The sequence below is a fragment of the Bubalus kerabau genome, chromosome 3, assembly GCF_029407905.1.
Source record: "Bubalus kerabau isolate K-KA32 ecotype Philippines breed swamp buffalo chromosome 3, PCC_UOA_SB_1v2, whole genome shotgun sequence".
Classification (NCBI taxonomy): domain Eukaryota; kingdom Metazoa; phylum Chordata; class Mammalia; order Artiodactyla; family Bovidae; genus Bubalus; species Bubalus kerabau.
Window position 1 is genome coordinate 85,991,088 of NC_073626.1, and position 7,394 is coordinate 85,998,481.

Sequence of the window (7,394 nt, forward strand, 5' to 3'; positions counted from 1 at the left end):
CCTTTCTCTCTGAAATATAATTAGGTATTCCTTCTAAATAAGAAGCATCTTTGCCCTTCACACTTTTATAATGGAATTCCCTTCTTTGTGAGATCATAAATTGTAATTGAGTACACTGTTCTTGGAGGTATTTGTGAGATGTTGCATAATAAATATTTATTGGAATTAATGAATAAATAAATGAAGGAATGGAAAATAGAAAAAATGGTGTGGGGCATTTGTGAAAGACCTGGAATCTTATATAGACAAGATGGAAAAGGATATAATTTTGTGTTGAGAGGGCAAGATCACCTCTGGAGAAACTTTTGAATTGACTGAAAGATTGATGACAATCACCTCTAGAATGATTTCTAAAAAGTGACCCCTAACTCATGGGAAAAATTTAAAGTTAAAAGTAAAGAGACAGAGAGAAATTCAAAGCATTTTCAGGTGAGACTATAAAAATATGGAGAAATCAAATGTGACATGTTGGCAGGTTTAGGAGAGCAAAAACTTACTAGTAGATCATCAAAGTAAGGTTATAAAGTGAAAAATCTACATCTCAGTCTATACACCTTTATTCTGATTTAGAGACTATCAAAATATATAGTATATCAAAAACAAATTTTAGAAACATTAGTTATTTGGAAATTAAGTTCAACATTTACTGTTCTAAATTTAAAATAGTACCAAGACAATGGAAAAATTACTAAATATTACTGTATTCCATATATGAAAGTTGCTAAGAAAGTAGGTATTGAAAGTTCTTATCACAAGAAAAAAAAATTTTGATGGGTGATAGATGTTAACTATGGCAACTCACATTTGCATTCTTGCCTGGAGAATCCCATGGACAGAGGAGTCTGGTGGGCTACAGGGTTGCAAAGAGTCAGACATGACTGAAGCAACTGAGCACATGTGCACGGATGTTAACTAAACTTATTTGGTAATCATTTCACAATATATACATATATCGAATCATTATGTTTTACATCTTAATACAATGTTATATGTCAGTTATATCTCAAAAAAACTGGGAAAAACGTTCAAGAAATTTTAAAAATCAATTAAAAATAATAAATATAAAATGCATTTTATCTAAAGGAAATGTCAATATAAAGTTTGAAAGGGAGCATAAAGATGAAAACAGTAATTTATTAAAGCTGCCAGTTTATAAAAAATTTAAAAACTCATCACATAATTTTCTAGAGATAATTATCTGGGCAATTATGAACTTTATATAAGTAAATGGGAATAAGGAATCAAAGACACACATAAAAATAAACATATTCAGGTATTATTTATCTGATTTCACTTCTCAGCCTTCATTATTTGACATGACTTGATTTAATTTGCAATATTATTTTTTTCTTTTAAATTTTAATATAATAGGGCTGTATATTTTAATGCAGATATTAAATTCTAGCAAACATTTTTAAAATCAGAGTTTGCCTCTTGAGCCTATTTATTTTTTTTAAATACTATTGATTATTTTTATAATTACACAGTGAATGTATTTTACTATGGACACACTGGAAGATAATGAAAAAGAACAAGGAAGAAACATTTAAACCACCAGTAATACCACCAACTCCCATTCCTTGTTAGCACTTATACCTAGGCCTTATATTCAGTAAGAAAGCACCAGGAAAGCAAGCCTGGTTATTTTGGGATGGTGTCTAATTTCATTGATCTAAAATATATTCTTATCCTCCAATATCAAGTTCTATACATTTTACACATTTTTCTTATTACCATTGCTTGTACCCATTTTCAGAGGGAGGTTACCTTATACTTCCATTCCATGAAGATTCTAAGTGAGGAAGATAGAATTTAGTCCATATTCATTTTTAATGCTACTAATATAAGGTAGGGGAGAGATAAAAAGTTCCAAAGGGTAGTGCAGCATAGGATTAGAGGTGTATAGAATTATAAACTTCTCTTATCTTTTAATATGAAAAAAGGAAGTAGTGCTAAAACCACTGAAATGTGTTCAACTGTGTCACAGAAGATATTAAAGTTGAATCTAAGTTTTAACAGATTGAAAGAACCCCCTAAACATCTATCCATTCATTCAGCAGATAGTCAGTTATTGACCACCCACTGTGACCCAGTTACTATCCAATGCAATGAAGAGATGTTATTCTTAACTCAGGGTCAACCTGAAGAAATACCCTAATGATATCACTAGACAGTGAGCTTTTGATGGTGGGTATGTGTCTTAATCTCAACATCTAGTGTAGGGCCAGTTATCAGAACTCTCATTTGAAGAAAATTTGAAGAACACATTTTCCATAGAAATCAGTCTCAAGGCTGACATCATTTATTCCTAATAATTGAAGCCAATTATAGAACTAAGGCCTTGTGCTAAGTGCCTACAAATATTATTTCATATAATACTCCTGTAATTTTTTACAGCATCTATGAAACCTCAGTTTTATTAATAATAAAGCTATTACTATTTGTGTGAAGATTCGAGTTTCTTTAAAATGTGAAAGTTTAAATGACTGGTTCATGTCACATATCCAGTGGCCACAGAGGCAAATTTTGAGAGCATGTTTGTTAGACTTCAAAGCCCATATTCCTCCCATGATCTCATACTGTCTCGATAATCTTCACAATTTGTGAAATATCAGAAACTTTTTAAGACTATAGGCTGTGAGGTCAACCTAACAGGGCTTTTTGTTTGTTTGTTTTGTTTTGTTTTTGACTGCATACATGGCTTCTGGGATCTCAGTTCCCCAGTTAGGGATTGAACCCAGGCAGTGCAAGCATGGAGTGCTAACCACTAGGCATCAGGGGAACTCCCAACCGAACAGGGTTTGAATTCCAACATCAACACTTGCTGTATACCCCTCACCCATCTATGTAAACTTTTTAAATCTCAATGTTCTCATGTGTAAAATGAAATGATAGTACCTATATCAAATGACTACTGTATTAAATAAGGTGATTCATATGAAAGTGCTTGCCATATTAATAATGGTCAATGAGAGTGAACTATTATTATTCATGTGAAGATTCAAGCTTATTTCATTTCCTTTAACTGCCTAAATATGTACTATACTTTATAGTACATATATAAATATGTATTCTACATATATACATGTGTGTGTGTGTGTATATATATATATATATATATATATATATAAAATCTCTAGAGAGTCCAGGCAAAAGTTCTACAGATAAACAATAAACTGGCATAGGAGAAATTATTTACTTATAATCTCATAATAAAAAGTGGAGGAGTCAGGATGTAGAGAACTTGTGTCTTTTGTCCCAGAGTTTCTTATACTCTACCATATTGCCTTGCTGCTGCTGCTGCTGCTAAGTCGCTTCAGTCGTGTCTGACTCTTTGCAACCCCATAGATGGCAGCCCACCAGGCTCCCCCATCCCTGGGATTCTCCAAGCAAGAACACTGGAGTGGGTTGCCATTTCCTTCTCCAGTGCATGAAAGTGAAAAGTGAAAGGGAAGTCGCTCAGTCGTGTCCGACTCTTCGCGACCCCATGGACTGCAGCCCACCAGGCTCCTCCGTACATAGGATTTTCCAGGCAAGAGTACTGGAGTAGGGTGCCATCGCCTTCTCTGACCATATTGCCTTAACTTTGCATTAAATGAAATAAGAGGAAGTATGCATGGAAAAACTTTTCAACTAAAAGTCTGAAAATATTATTGAGGAAGGTATATGATCTCGATCTCCAAGATCTCTCTTCACAGTGTGACAAACATGATCAATTTGTGATGGCTTAAGTGTTCAGTGATTGCAGGCAATTGGTTGAACCAAATCACTCACTTCCTTTGTGTGTGTGTGTGTGTGTGTGTGTATGTGTTCAGTCCTTCAGTTGTGTCCAGCTCCCTGGGGCCCGATGGACTGTAGCCTGCTAGGCTCCTCTCCATGAAATTTCCAGCCAAAATTCCCTTCTAATTCTGTAAATTTCTGACACTAAGAGAGTACTTTAAAAACAAACAACTGTATATGTTCTTTTAAACTCCTGCTGGTGTGAGCCTTGAAGTCAAACCAGGGAAGTTTAACTTTAAAGCAACTGTACTCTCAGGAAGAATGAATGAGGGAGCAGCCCATGTGCTGGCCCGTCTTCACTCCTGCAAATTACCTTCTTGACAAGAGAACTGACATATAGTGAAGGCCCCCTGTTAGGTCAATGGATTTGGAAAAAGAAGCTGCATCATGATTACACAGGAAAAGCCCCTGACCAATAGCAAAAGCAGCCACAGAGGCACATAAATAACAGTTAGTAGCAATGTGAGAGATTCTTTTACTAACTTCAGAGCTTCTAGATAATAAGTTCATGGGCACCAGTTGCCAAAACTCAAGATGTCGATAGGCTAAGTAAAGCTAGCTAAGCTATCTAATTCAGAGAGTACGTCATTAACTTAAGTTTCTGTTAGTAGCTTTACCTTGGCAGGTTTTGTTTTATGTGCTGTTTTTCTCTAGAACCTAAATTCACATCTGTTGTCAGACATAAATCTGCTTCGTGAAAAATTAGTATTTGGTTGCATCTAGTCATGACTCATATACACACTAAGTGCTTCAAGCAGTTTTGCTCACGAGATCAATGGTGACACCCAATATTGCTCAATAATTACTTTCTGAGGGATTGGGGGGCACCCTTCACACCATACCTTATATGGACCTCAGAGAGTGGTATGTATAATTTTTCCCCAAGTCTAGGGGTGGGGAGCATATTTGCCAGAAGCCATTACACTCCCACAAACACAACATCATGTCTAAGGGAAAAGGTTGATATTTTAAAATAGAGAGAATTTTGAAAAATTTCATGGCACATTTGTGATGTGGAAGCAGTGTCATTTTTTTTTTATTGTAAAGACATTTGACAAATGACTTATCCATGTTTATTCTGATCATTTTGTTAAAGAGTATTTGGGCTTCACTGGTGGTTCAGTTCAGTTCACTTTGGTCGTTCAGTCACGTCTGACTTTTTGCAACCCATGGATTGCAGCTTGCCAGGCTTCCCTGTCTATCACCAACTCCTGGAGTTTACTCGAACTCTTGACCACTGAGTTGGTGATGCCATTAAAATATCTCATCCTCTGTCATCCCCTTCTCCTCCCGCCTTCAATCTTGACCAGCATCAGGGTGTTTTCCGATGAGTCAGTTCTTCCCATCGGGTGGCCAAAGTATTGGAGTTTCAGCTTCACCATCAGTATTTCCAACGAATATTCAGGACTAATTTCCTTTACGATGGACTGGTTGGATCTCCTTGCAGTCCAAGGGACTCTCAAGAGTCTTCTCCAACACCACAGTTCAAAAGCATCAGTTCTTTGGTGATCAGCTTTCTTTATAGTCCACCCCTCACTTCCATACATGATTACTGGAAAAACCTAGCTCTGGTTAGATGCACTTTTGTTGGCAAAGTAATGTCTCTGCTTTTGAATATGCTGTCTAGGTTGGTCATAATTTTGCTTCCAAGGAGCAAGTGTCTTTTAATTTCATGGCTGCAATCACCACCTGCAGTGATTTTGGAGCCCCCAAAAATAAAGTCTCTCACTGTTTCAACTGTTTCCCCATCTATTTCCCATGAAGTGATGGGACCAGAGGCAATGATCTTAGTTTTCTGAATGTTGAGTTTTAAGCCAACTTTTTCACTCTCCTCTTTCACTTTCATCAAGAGACTCTTCAGTTCTTCTTCACTTTCTGCCATAAGGCTGGTGTCATCTGCATATCTGAGGTTACTGATATTTCTCCCAGCAATCTTGATTCCAGCTTGTGCTTCATCCAGCCCAGCATTTCACATGATATACTCTGCATATAAGTTAAATAAGGAGGGTGACAATATACAGCCTTGATGTAATTCTTTTCCTATTTGGAACCAGTCTGTTGTTCCATGTCCAGTTCTAACTGTTGCTTCCTGACCTGCATACAAATTTCTCAAGAGGCAAGTCAGGTAGTCTGGTATTCTCATCTCTTTAAGAATTTTACACAGTTTGCTGTGATCCAAACAGTCAAAGGCTTTGGTATAGTCAATAAAGCAGAAGATGTTTTTCTGGAACTCTTGCTTTTTTGATGATCCAGTGGATGTTGGCAATTTTATCTCTGGTTCCTTTGTCTTTTCTAAATCCAGCTTGAACATCCGGAAGTTCATGATTCACATACTGTTGAAGCCTGGCTTGGAGAATTTTGAGCAGTATTTTACTAGCATGTGAAATGAGTGCAACTGTGAGGTAGTTTGAGCATTCTTTGGCATTGCCTTTCTTTGGGATTGGAATGAAAACTGAACTTTTCCAGTCCTGTGGCCACTGCTGAGTTTTCCAAATTTGCTGGCATATTAAGTGCAACACTTTCACATCATTATCTTTCAGGATTTAAAATAGCTCAACTGGAATTCCATCACTTTCACTAGCTTTGTTCATAGTGATTCTTCCTAAGGCCTACTTGACTTCTCATTACAGGATTTCTGGCTCTGGGTGAGTGATCACACCATCGTGATTATCTGGGTCATGAAGATCTTTTTTGTGTAGTTCTTCTGTGTATTCTTGCCACCTCTTCGTAATATCTTCTGCCTCTGTTAGGTCTATACCATTTCTGTCCTTTATTGAGCCCATCTTTGCATGAAATGTTCCCTTGGTATCTCTAATTTTCTCAAAGAGATCTCTAGTCTTTCCCATTCTATTGTTTTCCTCTGTTTCTTTGCATTGATCACGGAGGAAGGCTTTTTATCTCTCCTTGCTATTCTTTGGAACTCTGTTTTCCAATGGATATATCTTTCCTTTTCTCCTTTGCCTTTCACTTCTCTTCTTTTCATAGCTATTTGTAAGGCCTCCGCAGACAACCATTTTGCATTTTTGCATTTCTTTTCCATGGGGATGGTCTTGATCCTTGTCTCCTGTACAATGTCACGAACCGTCATCTATTGTTATTCAGGCACCCTGTCTATCAGATCTAATCCCTTGAATCTATTTCTTACTTCCACTGTATAATCATAAGGGATTTGATTTTGGTCATACCTGAATGGTCTAGTGGCTTTCCCTACTTTCATCAATTGAAGTCTGCAATTGGCAATAAGGAGTTCATGATTTGAGCCACAGTCAGCTTCTGGTCTTGTTTTTGTTGACTGTATAGAGCTTCTCCATCTTTGGCTGCAAAGAATATAATCAATTTGATTTCAATATTGACCCTCTGGTGATGTCCATGTGTAGAGTCTTCTCTTATGTTGTTGGAAGAGAGTGTTTGCTATGACCAGTGAGTTCTCTTGGCAAAACTCTATTAGCCTTTGCTAGGCTTCATTCTGTACTCCAAGACCAAATTTGCCAGTTATGCCAGGTATTTCTTGACTTTCTACTTTTGCATTCCAGTCCAACTATAATGGAAAGGACATCTTTTTTGGGTGTTAGTTCTAAAAGGTCTTGTAGGTCTTCAGGGAACCGTTCAACTTC